Raw genomic sequence first — 22,660 nt, 5'->3', positions numbered from 1 at the left:
ACCCTCGTTGCGGTGTTCCTCACAGGAGAGAATGAAAAAAAAATAATTTTTCAGGGACGCTGATTTTTCTCTTTGGGGGAATTAAAAGCACGTGTAGCGAGTGATCTCGTGGCGCAACGGTAGCGCGTCTGACTCCAGATCAGAAGGTTGCGTGTTCAAATCACGTCGAGGTCAGCTGATGGGTTTGCAGGTGCTGCTGGTGCCAAACCCGGAAGTTACACCACGCTGTTCAGTTTTATCTGTACACCACATAGGTAATCTGAACGACAGAACAGTACAAAACACGCAGTCAGGAGCTTATGCAGCGTTTCATCTTGAACACGACAAGAGAAAAGGCACACTGCACATCCGCGAAACATCACGTCTGACTTTAGAGAAAGTGACATCAGAGAATGGAAGTTTCAGACCGCTTTTTTGTTACAGGTTCAAGCAAACCTGAAAGTTAGGGAGTGTTTGGTCACTTTTGTATGAAAAAGTGTCTGAAGCCTGTAATTATAATTTGCCCTTTTTTAATTGTGGTTGAAATCCACTCCCATGTACCAAGACCTTACAGTATATTCATGTTTACTTAAATGACTAACTATTGGACTATTGGACATTAGTTGGTGTTTTTTTTGTAACGATTTGCTATTTCATGCAGGAAAGAAAGGAACCCAGACCCAACGTTTGCTTTCAGGTGCGGTTCATTTACGTAACGGACATCTATTTCTGAGGAGCCTGATTTAAATCACACAACCCCGGTAGAAGTCGAATCGACAATCTTATAAACCGAAATCAGACGCGTTATCCATTAAAGCACTAGCCCGTCACGTAACTGAATTGCACCATGGTGAGTTCAGCGCCGCTACTAGTAATACCCCACCCCCATCTTAAATTTCTACGCGAGAAACGTGTTTTCTACATTTTTATCAGTTTTAAAAAATCATCACTTTTAAGCAGACAAAGCCTTTATGTGTCGCTCTGAATTTCTAATTGATTTAGAATTCCAAGAAAAAAGCGTTTTGTTCCACAACGGCGTGAAATGATCACGTCTTTCACTCTACTTCTCTCTAGTAGTAAAGCAGATCTTGCTAGGTGAGCATTTGCTCCGGTAAATTAGGTCACTTTTCATGTTAACTCACTTCTTCTAAACACAACATTTCCTGGTGCATGTTTTCTCCATCAAAAAAGACATTTTCCCTTACATGATTTCTCGTTTTGTTTCATCAAAGAGTACAGAAAGAAGAAAGAAAGAAAGGAAAAGTGTCGTAAATGAACTCTGCCGCCCATAGGAGATGTCAAGCGCATTGGACATGAAAAGTGCACAATAAAAGCCATTTCTCTTCGTGTCGGGGCTCCTATTGAATGTAAAGGAGGGAACGTGCTCAGCCAGCCGACTCAGCGCTTACTGAACGCAGGTGTCTCAGAGCGGTGTGTCCAAGTGGCAGTAAAAGAGGAGAATTCTGCCGGCGCCGTGGCTTAGTTGGTTAAAGTACCTGTCTAGTTAACGGGAAATCCTGGATCCAAATCCTAGCAATCCATCGCCTGTGTTGCACTGGACACCCTGTAGATCATCAAAAGCATATTGAGCTCCTTGGTAATGAAATTGCCGGATAAAAGCCATTTCACATCCTTTCTCAACATGCTCAGCGAGCAGGCTCACCGCACACCGAACGAAGATGTGACAGAGCGGTGTGTGCAATTGGCTGTAAAAGGGTACTGCTTCGCCGTCGTTGTGGCTTAGTTGGTTAAAGCTCCTGTCTAATAAACAGGAAATCCTGGGTTCAAATCCCAGCGGTGCCTTTCTTCCTGTCTTCTCGCACCGTTTATTGATATAGACAACATGCTTCTGCATTATGTTTAAAAGAAGTGTTCATTTCCTTTTTGGCACAGCTTATTTTTCAAGAAATCCACACATTGCGAAAGATAAAGTGCTCATCTTTCTTATCAATGCAAAAGAATTACTGCCAGCTGGCAAGAAAATGACAACGATTTGTTTTTACTTTAGCCAAACATCTGTGAATGTAGAAAAAATACGACATGTGTTAGTTTCTATGCCACACTCAGGGTGTCCTTCAGTTAAACACAACGTTGGTAGATCAAACGCACGCAGAGACACACTTCGAATTAATCCGATCTAAACATTACCTTCTCTAAATGTGATTGAGTTTCTTTCCATGTCCTTAGCCATCTTGATGTTTGCAGAGATTTTCAACTTTTGACACGAGTCAAACTACGAGTCAATAGTTGAGTACCTAAGTCAATATCACCGGGAATGTGAAAATAAATGTAAACATCAATAATTCTGCTGTCTCCTGAGAAACACAAGTATAGAGTCAAAACACAATAAATAATGCTAAAAAATTATTCAGTTAACACCCAGATGTGACAAAACACATTTAAGACTTACATCCCCTTTAAATATGTATTTCCTTAATATCAGTTCTCTTCCCTCCCCAGGACACTTGCAAATTCACTATAGCATATTAAAAGCTGTGTGTAAGTCTTACATGTGTTCTGTCACATCTGGGTGTTAAATTAATAGATGTGTTGTGTTATTTAATATGATTTGACTCCACGCTTGTGTTTCTCGGGAGACAGCAGAAATATTGGGGATTTGCGGCTACAGAGAATAATGTGAACTTTACAGGCAAAAGTAAGGTTACGTTAAAGAAACAAAAACTTATTGTCACCCTTTTTAACGTGATTTTTTAAGACATTTGTTCGGAATAGTATATCTTCTCGTGTCTGTGGCTGTTATCCTACAATAACGGTGGTGAAATAGCAGGAATGTGCGGAAAGAATCGGAGATTGAACAGAAGACTCATCCAGTCGATAGTAAGGTTGTGTAGGACCTCACACACTACGATGTCAGTGTTGAGTAGCGTGGTTTAAAAGCTTCTTCACGAACCAGGAAGGAGTAGAAACCTAAAGTCTTCTGATCCGTAATCAGACACGTTATCCATTGTGCCATTGGCGTTTGCATCGCGTTCCCATACAGCACCACATTCAGTTCAGAGCCGCTACTATTCATGTGTTTTGTACGTGTGTCTAGTTACTACGTCTTTCATTATGTCTGGTTTAAAATAATGTATCTTTAAAACAGACAAAGAGTTTATGAGTCTCCCTGAAATTCACACACGAAGAATAAAAGATATCGCGTTTAAAAAGAATACAGAGATGCCGGCGATAGAAAACGGAGCGTCTTAAGTGCGCGCTATCACTGAACTAAACTCCCGATCGGTAAGTTTGTCGGCGGGTTTTTAATTGTGTTAGGAAGGGCAAACAGTCCACAGTGTACATTTTAAAGGTCTAAGCAAAACAGTCAGACGTGAGGATTATTCAGAACAGGAGCCTTTACTTCTTTGTATACTGAGCTTTCGGGTGAACGTCAAAGTGAAAGACAAATTCGCAATTTTCACTTTTTGATTAAGGAACAAGAAAATACCATCCCTCGAGCTGGATTCAAACCAGGGACATAGGAAATGTCCGTTGTTTTTGTTTACAGTCTTAAGATCTAGTAACTGAGCTATCGAGAGGTCGAAAAGCAAACGCTTTGTCACACGTGTAGCCCAATGTAGTTTAGTGTTCCTCTTTATTTAAATCCCAGTTCGACATCAAAATACTCACTCCCATAGTCTCGTTCAGAAGAAGAAACGGACCAGGCTTCCACTGTATAAACGTCCAGAGTTCTTAACGTAAAACGTTTGAAGGGACATCAGTGCAGGCGGAAATTGACCCTTTTTCTAGTAGGATCAGGATCATATAAAACCTTTCTTTTGGATTGAGAAGAGGATCATGGAGACACTCAAAACATCCCTGTCTTTGCTTCTTTCAAGGACGAATGGAGTATTGAGCTGCAAGCATCGGTTCAAATCAAAACTCTCTGCTACTGCAGTTGCTTGTTTGAGAGTTTCTTCAAATCTTTCAACTGAACGTTGATATCAAGGGATATTGACGGTAATATCATACGGATTTTGGTTTTCTTTTGATCGAAAATTGTATTAAAATACAAGCCTCTTTCACATTTGTATAATACTTTCCCTTGCATCCTCAGATAAAAATTCTAAATACCACAAAGTTACAATATATGGAAAATGTATTTTAAAATTTGCATTTAATTAGAGCTATATTTAGAGCTTAGTAAAGATAACATTGCTAATATTGATGGAGTAGAAATGTAAGATGAATTGATAGCTTTTTCTGAGCTAAAAAGTCCTACAACGCCTCCTGTAACAGGTAAGGACTCATAGCAAGACATTGCTATTGCATTGCGCATTTTGCAGATACGACCAGTTTCTGCTTCTGGTGAGTGCATTTTTTCCAAACTGAAATTAACAAGAACATTTTCAAGATGCGCCATGTCCCTAAATCGTTCATCAGGACTACTATTAATATCAGGTGAAAGCAGTACAAAGCATAAATGTAACCTATTAAGAGACGATATTTGTCAGCTACTGCTGTAAGCCATGTTCAGCCAACTCTAGAAATATTACTGCTCTACTACAGCAGCTGAAGAAAGCAAGTCAGACTTAGATTTAGAAACGGATCACAAGTCGAAGACATAAACCAACGAGGATGGGATTCAAACCCACGCGTGCAAAGCACAATGGATTAGCAGTCCATCCCCTTAACCACTCGGCCACCTCATCACAAAAGCCATCTACCCTTGGGCATGATTTTGGTCGGCAACCAGGCTCAGCGCACATCGACCTCAGATGTCTCAGAGCGGTGTGTCCAAGCGGCTGTATAAGATTAGGTAATAGGTTTATTCCATGCTGAAAAAAGAAGAAAGAGACAACAACGTTTCGGCCGTGGAGCCTTCTTCAGGTGTGAGAGAGACAGGGCAGTAGGCAAAGGTAAAGTAGTGGGAGAACAAAGGTTTGAGGGTGGGTACCCACCTGTATAAGAATAGTGTTCTGCCGGCGCTGTGGTAAAGCTGGTTAAAACACCTGTTTCATAAAGAGGAGATCCTGGATCCGAATTCCAGCGGTACCTTTTTTCCTGTCTTGTTCTACAGAACATGTAATTTGGGACACTCAAAGAGGTCTTGATTTGGTTTAATGCGTTTATTCATTTCCTTTGCAGAACAACTTGTTTTTTTTTAAATCATATAGCTTGCGAAAGATGAAATGCGAGCGAATTTTTTTGTTCACCAAAAGTATGTAAATGAAAAAAAGCAAGGTGTTAGCATTTCTGTGGTGCAACCGGTTAGCGTGTTCAGCTATTAACTCCAAGGTGGGTTTTTTGATCCCACCCAAGGACGCACTTCTTCCTATAGTAAACATCATCGCCGCAAAAATTTAATTGTTCCGCAAAACCTGAACTATTTCGATATTTGCAGTAGTAAACAATTGAGTACCAGAGTCAACATTACCGAGAATTTCCAATAATTACGGACATTGGCAATTTCCAAGCAGTTAGTATTCACCCATGGAATTATAGGTTCCAGTGGGTGGCGGGAGAATTCACTTATTGAATTACTTCATGAGCGTTTATGACCGTCTTTAAAAAGCTGAGAGCAGGAGAAAAAGTCATTGGAAATGAGGAAATGTCTGCTGACTGTAAACAGACCTCACGCTCAGCTGCGAATAAGCGCTCCTCTTTAGTACAGTGCTGAGTGCCTACGCTTGCTGCGCGGGAAACCGGGGTACTTTTCTGTGACAGGGCGCTGGTTTAATTTTTTAACAACCTGACTCCACTTAAAAGTGTGTACTGTGTACTAACTTTCGAACTACTTAGTGCGGTAGAATATGGAGATCATCTCTAGCTCTGAGCTCAACTGCAACAAGAAGTCGTGCTGAACAAAGTCAGAGCCCAGCTGAACGTGTGCTCAGTGTGGTGCTCAGGACACGGGAGCATTGTTGTGGTTCTAATTAGCACAAACTGCAGGGGCTCTGAATCAGAACGTTTCAATTTATCTGTTCAATAACTTAAAATGCAGAACATGTTAAAATCGGATTATGACTATATAACCAAATGTCCCTCACAGTTTAAAAGATACCAGTAAGGACACACAATTACTAATGCGATACTTATTGGAAATAGTCCCAAAACAAGCACGTATCGCAGCTGGTAGACCCCTGTAATAAATTTGCAGTGACAGAACACTTTGAAGATTTGCAATCTATTTAAATATGAATTTTCTAAATTTCAGTTCTCTTCACTCCCTGGCATAACTGAACTCTCACCTTCACATACTAAAGGCATTACATGCATTAGCTGTGATAATGCTTCTAAGAAACACAGAATGACATTTAGTTTTGTTCCTCATTTCCCCCAAGAAAAAAAAAGGAGTCAATTTCCACCTGGAATGATTGATGCCCCATCAAACATGTTTTAATATCCCCGGAAGTTTATACGGTAGAATCCTGGTTTGTGGCTTAAATTCAAGGTAAAAAAGACTAAGGAAACGAGTTGGAAACAATATCGATCTGGGATTTTACTCATCTGGAACATTTCACTACATTGGGCAGTATGTGCCAGAGTGCAGCTCCTGGTATCCCTTCGATAGCTCAGTTGGTAGAGTGGGGAACTGTAATGGAAACACTTGGGAAACACTTGGGAATCCCTAGGTCGTTGGTTTGACTCCAGCTTGAAGGAAGGTGCCTTTTGTGTATTTTAATCAAAGAGTTAAAATAGTGAATCTGTTTAATTCAGTCATTGATCAAAAGCTCAATAAACGACGAAGCAGAGGCTCCTGTTCCGAATTCAGCTCCCATCTGATTGTCTTGTTTTGGCCAAGAACTGATCTATGAATTAAGGGACTTCTCTGTCTGCTTTGTAATTCAAAAATACATTTTGTAATGCAAATGTCACGTTTTTTGTAGATATAAAGGTCTTCTCTGTTTTCAAAGGATAGCTACTTAATTGGCTTTATGATTTGGTATTGATTTTGTATCGTTGTATTATTAACTTTGTGCTTTCTGTGTTTTTATCGTATTGTGGACTTATTTTTTAAACAAATGCTTATAGAGGCAGACACGGCACACATCTGTTTATACCAGCGGTGAATTGTACATTTTTAATTAAGTACAATCTACTGTGCACTTTTGGGAGTATAACAGGTTCCATATAAAGTGGCAAAAATATAAAAGGGGAAAATACCCCAGACTGCGTGTAAAGCCCTTGTTGTGGCTGTTGTTTTATTTTTAGATAAAAATGGCGTACTGTGCACGAAATGTTGCAGAAACACAATCTGATATTTTAATAACTATTATTTTAATAATTTGATAAGTATGAGGCCCCGGATCCAAATCTTCGGTTCTGATTTTTTAAACATGATATCTTCCCTTCCTCTCGATGTGAGTAATTGTATTTTTTCACGTTGCGATCCAAAGAGCCTCAGACGCACAGTCTAACAGTAACCAAACCAGAATGGATTCTGCTGGGAGCCGGACTGAGCTCATTCTCACTCCCTGTGCTGAAAACAGAATTATCTCTTCCCCGAACATCGTCTACAGATCACTTGTGTGCTTTTAACCTTCTCCCAGCTACAGGCGAGACTGAAGCTGGAGATGTGAAGGCACCCGCTGGTGCATCTTCTCCAAATTTCACAATTGCAACAGACTTCTCTTTTTTTAAAAAAGTAGATATAGCCCTGAAAAAAGCATTAGCTTTATCAGTTTTTACATTAATCGATTTTGAAACAAATATTCTATTTTTATTGCAATTTACATAATAATAATTATTATTATTATCGCTTACACTTATATAGCGCTTTTCTGGACACTCCACTCAAAGCGCTTTACAGGTAATGGGGAATCCCACTACCGCCACCAATGTGCAGCCCCACCTGGATGATGCAACAGCAGCCATACTGTGCCAAAATGCTCACTACACATCAACAATCAGTGGGGAGGAGAGCAGAGTAATGAAGCCAGTTCATAGATGGGGATTATTAGGAGGTCATGACTGGTAAGGGCCAATGGAAAATTGGGCCAGGATGCCAGGGTTACACCCCTACTCTTTCAAGAGACGACCTGGGATTTTTAAAGGCCAGAGAGAGTCAGGACCTCAGTTTTACTTCTCAGCCGACGGACGGCACCTGTTTACAGTTTAGTGTCCCCGTCATTATACTGGGGCATGAGGACCCACATGGACCGCAGGGTGAACGCCCAGCGACAGAAACCAGATGGTACCGTGTGTCGGGCTCGGCTGCGAGCAGGACAATGACGTCACGGGGACAAAGTAGAAAAAATCAAAACAGTTCTGTAAAAGACCTGTGTCAGCTGTTGGTTAGCAGTCTGGACTCTAAATCCATCGATCTGATTTCAAATCTCTCTAACACCTGAGCTGCGGCTTCTTTCGAGTAGTTATTCAGGAGAACACTATGTTGATTGTATAGATGAAACGTTTAATGTATTCAGGTGGGTAGCTACTTCAGCATGCATATCTGCAAAGAAACAAGTAATGTTTGTATATAAATGAATGTCTCTGACAACTTAATGTTAGTTTTTAATTTAGTTTTAGTTTTACGATGTAGGTCAGGCGTTGACATATGCACAAACACACGAAATGTCTCACTCCTGATTCAGCTCATGCTTCATATGAGTGAAGCGATTCCTCCTGCTTCTCGTACAACCATATCAGAACAGAAGCCCGTGTCACCATGCTCTGATTCAAGAGCAACTCACATCTTGACAGGGTGCCCCTTTGGTCAGAAAAAATAGTTGTCAGAAAATGTGAGAAAAGGAAAGTTATGTACAGTAAGCTCTCACACACAGCTCTCACACACAGCATTAGAGATTGGAATCTGATTGTAAAATAAAAAACTGCCCGTCTCCCAGGCATTTAACGGTGCTGTTGTTTTTATTTTACATATTGTTAGCATTTTAATGAATTGTTAAAAGATTTATACACAAATCGCTAAATACGAAACGTAAAAAAACCAACTGTATGCATTTGACCATTCATATTCCTGAATTTTAAATCCCTGTGTTTATCTGTGTCCAAGTGCCTGGTGCAGCTATTTTGAAAGCATACCTCAAGGAGGGCTTTACACGCAGTCTGGGGTATTTTCTCCTTTTACATTTTTGCGATTTTATATCGAACCTGGTATACTCCCAAAAGTGCACAGTAGCTTGTACTGTGTGCCCTGTTTGCCTTTGTAAGCGTTTGTTTAAAAAATAAGTTCACAATACGATAAAAACAGAGAAAGCACAAACTTAATAATATAACGATTCAAAATCAAAACCAAATCATAAAGTCAATTAAGTACCTAACTTTTGAAAACAGACAACACTTTATCTATAAAAAACTTGACATTTGTATCTATTTTTGAATTACAAAGCAGACAGAGCAGTCCCTGAACTTAAAGACCAGATTTGTTCAAATCCCTTGTACCAATTTAGATTGATCTTGATCAGAACACGACCATCAGACGTGAGGGGAATTCGGAACAGGAGCCTCTGCTTCGTCATTTATTGAGCTTCTGATCAACGTCTGAGTGAAAGTTATTTATTGTCTTTGATTAAAGTACGCAAAAGGCACCTGCGTACACCTTTTAGCTCATAAATTCATCGTACATTTATATCCCATCAATATAAACAATGTTATCTTTACCTAGCACTAAATGTAGCTCTAAATAAATGCAAATTTTAAAAAAACATTTAAAAATTAATGCTATTCCATATATTGTAACTTTGTGGTATTTAGAATTTTTAGCTGAGGATGCAGGGGAAAGTATTATACAACTGTGAAAGAGGCTCGAATTTTAATACAATTTCGATCAAAAGAAAACCAAAATCCGTAAGATTTTACCGTCAATATCCCTCGATATTGACGTTCAGTTGAAAGATTTGAAGAAACTCTCAAAGAAGCAACTGCAGTTGGAGAGATTTGATTTGAACCGATGTTCGCAGCTCAATAATCCATTCGTCCTCGAAAGAAGCAAAGGTTAGTATGTTCTGAGTGTCTCCATGATCCTCTTCTCAATCCAAACGAAAGGTTTTATGTGATCCTGATCCCACTAGAAAAAGAGTCAATTTCCGCCTGCACTGATATCCCTTCAAATGTTTTATAAGAACTCTGGACGTTTATACAGTAGAAGCCTGGGCCATTTCTTCTACTAAACGAGACTATGGGAGTGAGTATTTTGATGTCGAACTGGGATTTAAATAAAAAGGAACACTACACTACATTGGGCTACGCGTGTGCCAAAACGTTTATTTTCTGACCTCTCGATAGCTCAGTTGCTAGCTCTTAAGACTGTAGAAAAAGCAGCGAGTATTTCTTATGTCCCAGGTCTAAATCCAGTTTGAAGGATGGTGTTTTATTGTTCCTTAATCAAAAAGTGAAAATTGCTAATTTGTCTTTCACTTTGACATTCACCCGAAAACTCAGTATACAAAGAAGTAGAGGCTCCTGTTCTGAATAATCCTCACGTCTGATTGTTTTGCTTAGACCTTTAAAATGTACACTGTGGACTGTTTGCTCTTCCTAACACAATTAAAAACCCGCCGACAAACTTACCGATCGGGAGTTTAGTTCAGTGATAGCGCGCACTTAAGACGCTCCGTTTTCTATCGCCGGCATCTCTGTATTCTTTTTAAACGCGATATATTTTATTCTTCGTGTGTGAATTTCAGGGAGACTCATAAACCCTTTGTCTGTTTTAAAGATACATTATTTTAAACCAGACATGATGAAAGACGTAGTAAGTAGACACACGTACGAAACACATGAATAGTAGCGGCTCTGAACTGAATGTGGTGCTGTATGGGAACGCGATGCAAACGCCAATGGCACAATGGATAACGTGTCTGATTACGGATCAGAAGACTTTAGGTTTCTACTCCTTTCTGGTTCGTGAAGAAGATTTAAACCACACTACTCAACACTGACATCGACGTGTGTGAGGTCCTACACAACCTTACTATCGACTAGATGAGTCTTCTGTTCCATCTCCGATTCTTTCCGCACATTCCTGCTATTTCACCACCGTTATTGTAGGACAACAGCCACAGACACGAGAAGATATACTATTCCGAACAAATGTCTTAAATAATCAAGTTGAAAAGGGTGACAATAAGTTTTTGTTTCTTTAACGTAACCTTACTTTTGCCTGTAAAGTTCACATTATTTTCTGTAGCCGCAAATCCCCAATATTTCTGCTGTCTCCCGAGAAACACAAGCGTGGAGTCAAATCATATTACAGTACACAGCTGATAGTAATTTAAGTAGGGAGCTGCGTCAGCATGCGTGGGCATGCTGCAAAGGGAAAAGTATAGGTTTATTCCATGCTGAAAAGAGAAGGAAACACAATGTTTCAGCTGTGGAGCCTTCTTTGATTGTGACTCGAAATAAACCTTTACTTGTTCGTTTGATGTTAATTTATCTCCATCAAATACCTAAGAGTATCTAAACTCGACAGTTGCTTACAGTAGCTAAGGACACTGCTCCAGGTGAGGCTTGAACTCACGACTTGAGCATGACTCCGCTGTGCACTGCTATATAAGTACCGCGCGCTGACCGATTGCGCTACTGGAGCTGTGGGAGTTGTGCTCCTCATACAGACTGACGCTGCAGAAACAAAGGGTGAAAACGGTTTAGGTTGTGGATCCATCTCCTCATGGGGAAAAGCAACAGTAAAATAGCAAGGAAAATACAAGAAAAGAAACTGAAAGAATTGTGCTAACAGCAAAGAAGGACGGAGGGGGGTGGTCTGACAAGTAAATCAACCCGGCGGATTATTTGTAGCGACATTTTTGAGTCAATCGGCACACGGATTTCTCTTCATGTGCCTTAAGCTGTGCAGTTTGTATTTTCGATGTCGATAGGTTTCTTCAGAAGTCCAGTAAATTGACAATAATGGAGAACTAGCTGACGCACCCCGTCGTGAAGACCCTCTGTAAGGTGATTACACGTTTCATTTTCAAGTCGCCTCCTTTACACGCAATTGCAGCCCCGACACTGAGAGAAAGCATGAGAAATGGCTTCAATTTCAATGTGAATCGCAGTACAGGCTCGATGGCTTCACATCTTCCATCGATCACATAAAATTGCAGTAAAGCGCTCTAAATATGACTCTGAAGTACTGGGAAAGATGATTATTTTGAGCGTGCCTCCCAGGGTCTGCTACGAGGCTGAAGTTGGCTTCTTATTCGCCAGCTTCTTATTCGCGTTTTTCGTTCCACCTTAAATGCTGCTGCTGTGATGTTATGTCGCCTTTCGCCTGTAGATGGCTCTCTTCGATCAGTACTAATCCGGCTGGAATACTGTAGACATCCTCAGTGAAAGGAAATATCCAAATAAATAGCGACTGTCTAAATCATATTTTTGTATGGAATATATTTCAGAAAATCGCAAACCAATTTTGAAAACTCACCATAACACGGACTTACACTGGGAAAAGGTGATTGTACTTTCTGTTTATTGCTACGGCCTTCCCCCCCAATTATGAAAATGTCTCACAGTCCTGACACCGACGTTTGAAAGACAATGTAACAGACTATCAAAATCCTGAAGTACAAAAAATTTTAATGCACCAGTTTTTTTAAATATGACCCTCTGATCTTGGCATGTCAGAATACATTGGGAAAAAGTATGGCACGAATTGCACGAATTGCAATGGCACACATTGTTGAGAATATCACTGACCTTGCCGATATTTGCAGGGGATACGAATATTTTGTACATGTTGAACTGCAACACGTAAAAATTGAGCTCCTTAGTCAATATCACCGGGAATGTCCAATAATGACGAACATCAGTAGCTCCAAGGAAACTTAGACTCGCACATGGAGTTTTATCTTCGAATGGAGGGTGGGAGAATTCATTTGTACTCTCGTTGCTCATTAGCTAAACTATTTTAAAAATATGACACAGATTTGTCCGAGAAACTTGTAATCGCCTTAAAGAGAGTCTTCTTGAAGATGTGCACCAGCTAGCTCTCCACTGTCAATTGACAGGACTTTAGAAGAAACTGTTCTCATACAACCAACATACAAATTACACATCTTAAGTCACATGAAGAGAAATCCTTGTACTAAATAACATAAAACTGTCACTGCAAATTATCACCAAGCTGTTTTATGTGTCTGACCACCTCTTTCCTACTTTGCAGAGAGCACAATTCTTTCTGTTTCTTCATCGCTATTTTACTGTCTCTTTCCCCCACGTGGAGATGGATCCACAGCAGAAACTTTTGGTCCGTTCCTGTTACTCTGTCCGATTGAAAGAGCTGTATTAAAGGCACTCCCATCTCTGCAGGAAAGTTATTGCTGCTCTCAACACAATATACTGCAGCCAAATGTGATAGCGATACTGTCACTGCCTGTGGGCCACGTGTTCCTGCTGTCAGCCTATTGTGTCATGTCCATCCACACCCAGAAACATTACTGCTGCAGCACAAGAGTTATATAGGCGCAGTCAATAGTCAATGAATCTCTTAATCTCAGAACTGTGGGTTCAGCCCCCACATTGGGTCCCTCTGTGTCAATTTGATCCCCCCAATCCTCCTAGCATGACCTGATGACGTAACAGTGATACCCAGTGCCTTATATGACCTTTGCGTAATTCAGCTTTCTTTCCACTTGATTCAGATTTTCATCTGAAATCATCGGCCAAACAAGAGTTTGTCTAAATCGAGGGAGATCTGCTCACAAGCAAGTATTAAACACTTCAGCATTTACTGTTCGAATACCACACTTTGTCAAAACACTGCCGCTTCTTAAGCTAATAAGTAATGGTTTTTGAGCACGCATTGTATTGTTAATGCTTATATTAAAAAAGCATAAATTCACATAATGGAATTTGGACTGAACAAAGTAGTCCAGCCCCTTTACAACATTACATACCCACTGATTAAAGCTTAAAACTACAGCAGCAGGAGTAACAATAATGGCAACAACATGTTTGGAGTTCGGCATTTCATTTATTCTGCGGAAACATCGTATCGGAATGAACTGCCCGAGATAAAAGAGTAATTGCGGCTTCAGATCGTTTTTACAGAGCATTGCGTTGTTCTGTTCATACTGACTATACGCTTTAAATTTGTCATTTACTGCAAGCGTGGCTTTTCCAGGCTTTTCGGAAATTCCTCGCATTTGAGCCAGCACTAAAATATTGCATTCCCGTCGCTGAATACATCGTGGAAACGGTATTTGCAACGGAATGCTGTCACACATGAAACCTTTTTGTTATTCGGTTCTGAAGTTTGAAAATGAAAATAAAACGGGGGTCACTTCATAGGCTTGAAAGAAGTCCAAGCAGCATAAAAACCCGCGAATTCTCACAAAGGCTGCACCTTTCTTCTGCTGCTTTTATAAATCAGCCTTAAACATTTGAATGCATACCTTACTGCTGCTAATCACATTCACGTGTTTACGAAGCTTTTTTCTGTCCGTTATGTTTTTTCTAAGTAGTTTCTCCGTTTTCCTCGTACTGTGATTGTCAGCGAACACAACAAGACTGAAACAGTGTAAAGGCAGGTAAAAAAGACAGGGTAAAACGCCTGACTGTCGGGAGTGGGATTTGAACCCGTGCCTCTATTTGGAGAGCGAAACACAAAGCTTAAAAGACACGAAATTGTGAATTTGCTGTTTTAAACCGCTCGACTATCCTGAAGAAATGAGTGGTGATTGCACCAGTTGCATCCGATTTTCCGTAACTTTAGGACGATTGATACGACTGGACGAACACAATTTGAGGCGTTTAGCATGACATGGAAAACGGTACCGGAGCATTCGGGTCCGGACTACCAGACTCAGAAACAGTTTTTACCCCCGCACTATCAAACTATTAAACTCCCAGCCTCTCTCACTCTCACCTATGATCTGAACTATAATGACAATAAACTTGAGCTTGAACTTGACATAGTCTTGCAGGCAGTATATTATTTTATCGTTTACTCGTTTAAAAAAACACGGTCTTCTCGTTCCTAAGTCAGATTTTTAGTGCTTTCGAACGTTACTTCCAACCTGGACTGACAGCTCACCCGATCTGTTTGTGATCAGACCATGGAGTGGGGGGCTGTACCAAGCGCACGTTCCTTCCCAATGCTGAGGCGATCATTCGGAAGATGGGTGTGAAGAGAAACGAGATTTGTCGACTAAAAAACAAGGCAGGATATGCACGAATACTAATCACTGGCGACAGTTATGTTCTCTTACTATTGAGACCCCTACATTGCGAGTTTTTTGAAGACTTTGAAACTAAAGGAAAGTAGTGACAAATGAAACAGGCACAGGTGGGGGTTGAACCCACGATCTTCGGTTTACGAGACCGACGCCTTACAACTTGGCCACCGCGCCTTCAAGTACACATGGGAATAATGTTGTTCAAATTATTTTTTTCTGAATCTGGTTTACATCGCCTGGAGGCAGCAACAACAATAAAAGGGATACTTGTCCTTAAACTCGGACGTGATGTTCTGCAGACATGTGCATAATGTCCTGTTTTCTTACAGTGTAGACATTTTGCTGTTCACGCTCCGCATTCATCTGCTTTGTGCGTTGTTAGTCCGCACCTGTAACATGTAATGTCAGCCGTCCCCTGTTCTTCTATTTCTCTAGTATGACTGCGTCCTGCTGCTCGGCTTTTGTTTGTAAAGTTTGAGCGAGCGCCCCGTTCAGTGCCACTGAAGTCAGAAAGCATTCTTGATTCTGCTTGAGCTGCTTCATGAATCTAGCGACTGTAAGAGCTCTTTCTAAAGTCAGCCTTTCCTCCTGCAGCAATTTATAGTCTCTTATGTGCACATTTTTCCACTAGTTGATCTTTTAACATGTCAGTTTCCAATACTCCAAAGTCACAAGATTTAGCCAGTTCTCTTAGTGCAGTCAAAAAAGCATCAACAGATTCGTCCTGAGACTAATTTCTCTGCCTAAATTTATGCCGTTCCAAAAGCACATTTCTCCGCGGTGTAAAGTAAGCGTCTAAGGCAGCTACAGTCTGTTCATATGTAGCTTTTTCTCCAGGGAGGTTGGCGAAAATCCGCTGCACGGGAGCCCCAATACAGTGCAGTAATGTAGCACGTCTCACGGCATCCTGAGTTTCTGTAGATCCACTGGCTATTTAAAAAAAATCTGTACGACTCCATCCATATCTTGTATTCCGTATACAAATCCGGAGCTCCGAGGTTCAGTAGAAGCGGTGGAAAAAGCTGGGCATAAGCAAAGCTTTTCGGCGCGGCTGCCATATCTTCCATGGCGCAAGCTAAACGAAAAGTCCGAAAATTCAGAAGTTCGTTTCTACCAGCAAGAGAACTAAAATCTGCACTGTTCTGTTCGCTTTGAGTCCGTCAAGCACTCATCTCTCGTCGCCATAAATGTTGTGTATCTTAATAAAGAGACGTTTTTATATTATTTTAACTATTTTGTTAACTACACAGATCACGCCCTTACACCATATATTCCCGCCTTCTACTCTCTCGTTCTGTTGTCTCGCGATGTCTACTCACTATAATACATTTAGCATGACTTCTTGTTGCAGTTGAGCTCAAAGCTGGAGATGATCTCCATATTCTACTGCACTATCTAGTCCGAAACGTAGTACACAGTACACACTTTTTGAGTGAAGTCAGGTTGTTAAAAAATTAAACCAGCGCCCTGTCACAGAAACGTACCCCGGTCTCCCGCGCAACAAGCGGGGTACTCAGCACTATACTAACGAGGAGCACTTGTCTGCAGCTGAGCGTCAGCTCTGTTTACTGTCAGCAGTCATTTCCTCATTTCCAAAGACTTTTTCACCTGCTCTCAGCTTTTAAAGACAGTCATAAACGCTCAAGAAGTAATTCATGTCTGTTTGAAGTCTGTTTCTGTTGTCTCAGCTTTTGATAAAGAAAAGCCGTGCGTGGGAGACTCCCTCTCTGAAGACGTTTGCTGTCACCCTGCGAGGGAGAAGAGCCATCAATCACCGAGGCAACCACTGAGACAGTTAACATTAAACACGTGAAATGCGAGATGTTGTGATTTTTTCCCGCTTAAGGCTTCTATCGTTTCTACTCTAACGAGAAAGACCTCTTAGAAGTGAGATTTTAACAAACGTCTCCAGGGTTAACTGCGACCTGAACGCAACGCCTAAGACCACCAGCCATCTTGCCTGTGGTACATAGAGCAGCGCTCAATAAAAATGATCAGAACCCGAAAGCGCTTCTTATGCGGATCAGTACACTATATTCCGATACCACTGGTTCTGCAGAAGAAATAAGAAAAGCCGAACTCAAAGCAGAAATGTGTTGCCATTACGGGTACTCTGTCTGCAGCTGCTTTAATATCTACTCACACCGTGTTGCCATTAAGGCTACCTAGTTAAAAAAAAAAAAACTTATCGTCACCTTTTTGAATGTGATTATTAGACACCCGTTAAATCTCCATCGAGGTTTCTTGAGAGATCGTTCAGCGAGCGAGTAATAAAAAACTACTTCGCTTCCAACCTCTGCTGTCACTGTAAACTCGGACGTGATGTTCTGCAGATGTGCAGGGGGCCTTTCCTCTCGTCGTATCCAAGAGTACTCACTGTGTGAGCTCCTCACTGCGTGTTCTGTACTCTACTGTGATTTAATTTAGATGATTTCGTGGAGTAGAGTGACAAGATCTACTTGAACATTTTCGGTTTGTGAAATGAAACACTAAATGCACTACTGTAAATACAAGTAATGGACATTTAAAATAACCACAGTAGAGCTAGAAGAGTGAAAGATAAAAGACTATTTAGAATGACATTCACAATAGACTTAAGAACAGCACAACCGCCCGAACGGGGAGTTGAACCCAGGGGCCTCAGATTAAAACTCTGATGTTCTTCCGACTGAGCTATCGGGGCTCTGTAAGGAAAGTCCACACTGTCGGGATCCTCGCAAGTCACGTGTCTCTTGTGCCGAAGCGCAGTCATACCTGACCCGTCTGGAATGACCACTGACAGACTTTATCCAGAAGCGACGGCACCACTCCCAGTAGAATGAGTGAGAAATACAGCATGACATGGGTAGTTAAGGGGCTCCCAGAATCCATCTTTCCTCACATTACTGATTTTTTTCAATAGCATTTTGACCTTTTTTCACATTCAGATTTTTTTCACATTTAAAAAAATCTTTTAATCAACAACATTAAAAAGAAAACAAATGGAACATTTTTTTGGAACAATAATTAAAAAAAAACTTTCAATGCCTTGGTTGTTTACGTGTGCACACTCTTTATAAAGGGAGTTGCAACAGTGCTGAAATCTAAAGAGCGTTTCTGTAGAGAAAACAGCATTTTTTCTGCCTTGATGTTAAGCTTAGGGGGCCTGTCTTTTAGAAATTCTATTTCTTAACACTTTGCACAGCCTCCCGACAGACTAACAAATATTTTTGGGAGAAATTGGCTCACACACCGGAAGACACTAACGTTTATCTACGTTAGAGTATGTGAATAACAGTTTAACCGAAAAAGTTTGCAATTGTGATTTTGTTAAAATTCAATAAATCATCTATCAACAGTTAGAAATTATTAAGAAATTGTTTTATTTCATAAACTATAAGACAATTAAGAAAGTTTATAGGTCATATCCGTCGCTTATGTTCTTTTAACTCTAGCGTTCAGGATCCAAACCCAGGTGCGGACGGTTGTGTTTCTTGAATCTCTTGTAATCATCAAAAGTCGATGTGTAGTCCTTCAGTACTTTCTCGAGTTGTGCCATGGATATTTTATACGATCAATACTTGTCATGCTCTTTTGCATTTTCGTTAACAAACGGAAAAAGTTCAAAGTGTGTTTATGGCTGTGCTTCACATCTACACGAGAGCACTTGTAACAGTACAGGACACGTAGTGAGGAGTTCGTGAAGCTTTCAGTTTAGTGCGGAGTTCAGAAGGAGGATTCGCTCGCTGAATGATCTCTCAGGAAATCCCGGGTGAGATTCAACAGGTGTTTTCTGCAACAGCCACGACAAGTGTGAAGCAATCTCTGGATTTCCTGAATTTGAACTAAATTATTAGTTCAAATAATTTAGGATTTAACAGAACTAAATGAGGTACATTTAAAACAGCAGCGCAACTCTGCCTGCATTTAATTGTGTAAACCTGGCTCTCTCTGAACTCAAGCAAAGAGTTCTCACTCAACAGAAGATTGCAACGTGAGTACTGTAATATAAAGCACCTGGAGATGCCAGCGATTGAACCCGGGACCTCATACATGCGAAGCATGCGCTCTACCACTGAGCTACATCCCCGATGGATCAGGTAATGGAAGAGACTTAGAGATGTGCAGATGCTCACTGATCACAATCCATCACTCACGAAGAATGCCTGCAGTTTCCCACTTTCGCATTTCCTCTACTACAGAGCAAATTCATGGGAATGAAGAAATAAGGAAGGAAAAATAATCGCATTGAAGCTTCAAGAGACTGGGCACAAATTAATCTACTATTTTTGTATCCAGTCACACGTGCGACGGTGGTTAATTCCCAGACGGGGGAGTGCTTTTTTCCTACCTCCTTACTCGACTGTCTTTTAATTCTGTTTTATTTGAAAGCTTTTTGCATCTTTTAAGTGCTCTTGATTAAACTATGCATAGAAAAACAGCACTACTGATGATTTTTATGGACCGATGCACACTTGTTCTGTACAACCCGAGTGATAAAGCCCTGTCTGCAAATATTGTAGAAGAACATAAAATGGTGAAACAACGCCCCAACCACAGGAATGGTAACAGGAAGGATCGTGTTCTTATTTGATAAGTCCTTTTGAGATGCCTTGTCAATGCACAACGGCGTTAGAGCTGTATAATTTACTTTTAGTGGTGTTTTTAAACAAAGATGGAACATGTTATTTCTATACCAGGAAGAAAGGAGCAGACTTTAACTTTAAGAGGCAAAAACGACACCTTATCAAAGCTAATATTAATTAAAATGACATCACAACAAAAGAGTGTAGCCTTGAGTGAATAAAATTAGTTTTCATTGGACGTCTGTGTCTCCATAACTTTGTAGGTGAGAGAGAGGATTGTGATCATTTGCAGGTGCTTCTCGGAAGTGCGTTGGTGGTACAGGCGCCTTCCAAATAATTGAGTCGGGTTTGAATCCCAGCCAGTACAAACCCAAATCTTCTCAAGATAATCTGTGGTCTGCTAACACATCTTTTGAAGCACTACAACAGGTAACACCCCGTGTGAAACATCATGAGCATCTGTTAAACCTCTCTACCTGCCCGTTCCTCACAGAGACATGACGAGGGTCTAAAGGGACATTTTGAGCCGTAGAAACATTTTATCATTCCGTACTTTCCTGTGCAGTCAGGCCAGTTCTACTTCAACTGCGCCCGACAACGGAGGTCGTTTTGAAAACAATGAGAGTAAAGGGACACTGCACGTCTGCAGAACATCACGTCCGAGTTTAAGGACAGCAACATCAGAGATTGGAAGCTAGGGAGTTTCAGGTCTGTGGTTGTATTATAGGTTCTAGAAAGTCTGAATACCTTTGCAAGAAGTATTTCAGAATCCCACTCAAATCCAGTACGAATGCCGCATAGATCTGCATTGTACAGTTAGTATACTGTTTGTCCGTTGAATCAAACACGCCTTATAAAGCATTTCTAAAACAGGAGAGATCGTTAGGGAATGCGTCTTCCTGTAAAAATAAAATGACTTCAAGGGCACTATAAGCAGAGGTGTGAAAGCCTGCTCTGCAGAAGAACTATAGCCAGAGATGCCAAAGAGGTCGAGATTTCACCACGTGAGAGAAAGCATCTCAGAAAACGAAGTTGCGGCCGTTTCCACGCGTTATAAAACCACTAGGTCAAACAACAAGAGCTGAAGAGCCGCTGTTGAGAGCAACGCGGCCAAGCGCTCTAAGGAGCTGGCACAAACCTCCAGTCTCTTCAGGAGCATCTGTTGGAGTCACACTGCTACAGCGTATCTCCTTGTTAAGTATCCCTTTTATTGTTGTTGCTGCCTCCAGGCGATGTAAACCAGATTCAGAAAAAAAATAATTTGAACAACATTATTCCGATGTGTACCTGAAGGCGCGGTGGCCAAGTTGTAAGGCGTCAGTCTTCTAAACCGAAGATCGTGGGTTCACACCCAACCTGTGCCTGTTTCATTTGTCACTGCTTTCCTTTAGTTTCAAAGTCTTCAAAAAACTCGCAATGTAGGAGTCTCAATAGTAAGAGAACATAACTGTCGCCAGTGATTAGTATTCTTGCATATCCTGCCTTGTTTTTTAGTCGACAAAGCTTGTTTCTCTTCACACCCATCTTCCGAATGATCGCCTCAGCATTGGGAAGGAACGTGCGCTTGGTACAGCCCCCCACTCCATGGTCTGATCACAAACAGATCGGGTGAGCTGTCAGTCCAGGTTAGAAGTAACGTTCGAAAGCACTAAAAATCTGACTTAGGAACGAGAAGACCGTGTTTTTTTAAACGAGTAAACGATAAAATAATATACTGCCTGCAAGACTATGTCAAGTTCAAGTTCAAGTTTATTGTCATTATACTTATACACAGGTATATGGTATAACAAAATGCTGTTTAGCTAGCTCTCGGACATAAGTTGTACAAAGAAAAAAACACAACACAACAACAATACAATTGTATTACAAAAGAAAGACAGAGACAACAGCCGATGTGCAAAAAACAACAACAGGCAGTGTGCAAAACAACAAAAAGGTAACAGGTTATGTGCAAAAACATGCATCAAAAGAATGAAATAAAGGGATAGAAATTATGGGGAATGAGCTTTTGACATGTATGGTAGAGGTAGATTTTCAATGTGTGTTTGGGTTTCTGGTAAGAAAGAAGGAACTGTGAGGTTCAGATCATAGGTGAGAGTGAGAGAGGCTGGGAGTTTAATAGTTTGATAGTGCGGGGGTAAAAACTGTTTCTAAGTCTGGTAGTCCGGACCCGAATGCTCCGGTACCGTTTTCCATGTCATGCTAAACGCCACAAATTGTGTTCGTCCAGTCGTATCAATCGTCCTAAAGTTACGGAAAATCGGATGCATCTGGTGCAATCAGCACCCATTTCTTCAGGTTAGGCGAGCGGTTTAAAACGGCAAATTTACAGATTCGTGTCTTTTAAGCTTTGTGTTTCGCTCTCCAAATAGAGGCACGGGTTCAAATCCCACTCCCGACAGTCAGGCGTTTTACCCTGTCTTCTTTACCTGCCTTTACACTGTTTCAGTCTTGTTGTGCTCGCTGACAATCACAGTACGAGGAAAACGGAGAAACTACTTAGAAAAAACATAAAGGACAGAAAAAAGCTTCGTAAACACGTGAATGTGATTAGTAGCAGTAAGGTATGCATTCAAATGTTTAAGGCTGATTTATACAAGCAGCAGAAGAAAGGTGCAGCCTTTGTGAGAATTCGCGGGTTTTTTATGCTGCTTGGACTTCTTTCAAGCCTATGAAGTGACCCCCGTTTTATTTTCATTTTCAAACTTCAGAACCGAATAACAAAAAGGTTTCATGTGTGACAGCATTCCGTTGCAAATACCGTTTCCACGATGTATTCAGCGACGGGAATGAAATATTTTAGTGCTGGCTCAAATGCGAGGAATTTCCGAAAAGCCTGGAAAAGCAACGCTTGCAGTAAATGACAAATTTAAAGCGTATAGTCAGTATGAACAGAACAACGCAATGCTCTGTAAAAACGATCTGAAGCCGCAATTACTCTTTTATCTCGGGCAGTTCATTCCGATACGATGTTTCCGCAGAATAAATGAAATGCCGAACTCCAAACATGTTGTTGCCATTATTGTTACTCCTGCT

The 22,660-nt window shown here is 40.8% G+C and overlaps 5 non-coding genes across 5 annotated transcripts; 1 reads left to right on the top strand and 4 right to left on the bottom strand.

The window, feature by feature from the left end:
* The first annotated feature begins 102 nt into the window (after positions 1-102).
* Positions 103-174, top strand: trnaw-cca (transfer RNA tryptophan (anticodon CCA)). The gene has a single exon. It is a non-coding gene; the product is annotated as a tRNA-Trp (tRNA).
* Positions 175-4,549: 4,375 nt separating this feature from the next.
* On the bottom strand, positions 4,550-4,631 carry trnas-gcu (transfer RNA serine (anticodon GCU)). The gene has a single exon. It is a non-coding gene; the product is annotated as a tRNA-Ser (tRNA).
* Positions 4,632-11,376: 6,745 nt separating this feature from the next.
* Positions 11,377-11,470, bottom strand: trnai-uau (transfer RNA isoleucine (anticodon UAU)). The gene is made up of 2 exons: positions 11,433-11,470; positions 11,377-11,412 (listed from the first exon to the last, which is right to left on the bottom strand). It is a non-coding gene; the product is annotated as a tRNA-Ile (tRNA).
* A 3,691-nt stretch (positions 11,471-15,161) lies between these two features.
* trnat-cgu (transfer RNA threonine (anticodon CGU)) lies at positions 15,162-15,233 on the bottom strand. Its single transcript has one exon. It is a non-coding gene; the product is annotated as a tRNA-Thr (tRNA).
* Positions 15,234-19,056: 3,823 nt separating this feature from the next.
* On the bottom strand, positions 19,057-19,128 carry trnaa-cgc (transfer RNA alanine (anticodon CGC)). The gene has a single exon. It is a non-coding gene; the product is annotated as a tRNA-Ala (tRNA).
* Between the last annotated feature and the right edge of the window lie 3,532 nt (positions 19,129-22,660).

The sequence above is a fragment of the Atractosteus spatula genome, chromosome 10 (assembly GCF_055471065.1).
Source record: "Atractosteus spatula isolate fAtrSpa1 chromosome 10, fAtrSpa1.hap1, whole genome shotgun sequence".
In the NCBI taxonomy this organism is placed as follows: Eukaryota; Metazoa; Chordata; class Actinopteri; order Semionotiformes; family Lepisosteidae; genus Atractosteus; species Atractosteus spatula.
The sequence above is the reverse complement of the archived record's forward strand: the minus strand, read 5'-3'. Positions and strand labels throughout refer to the sequence as shown.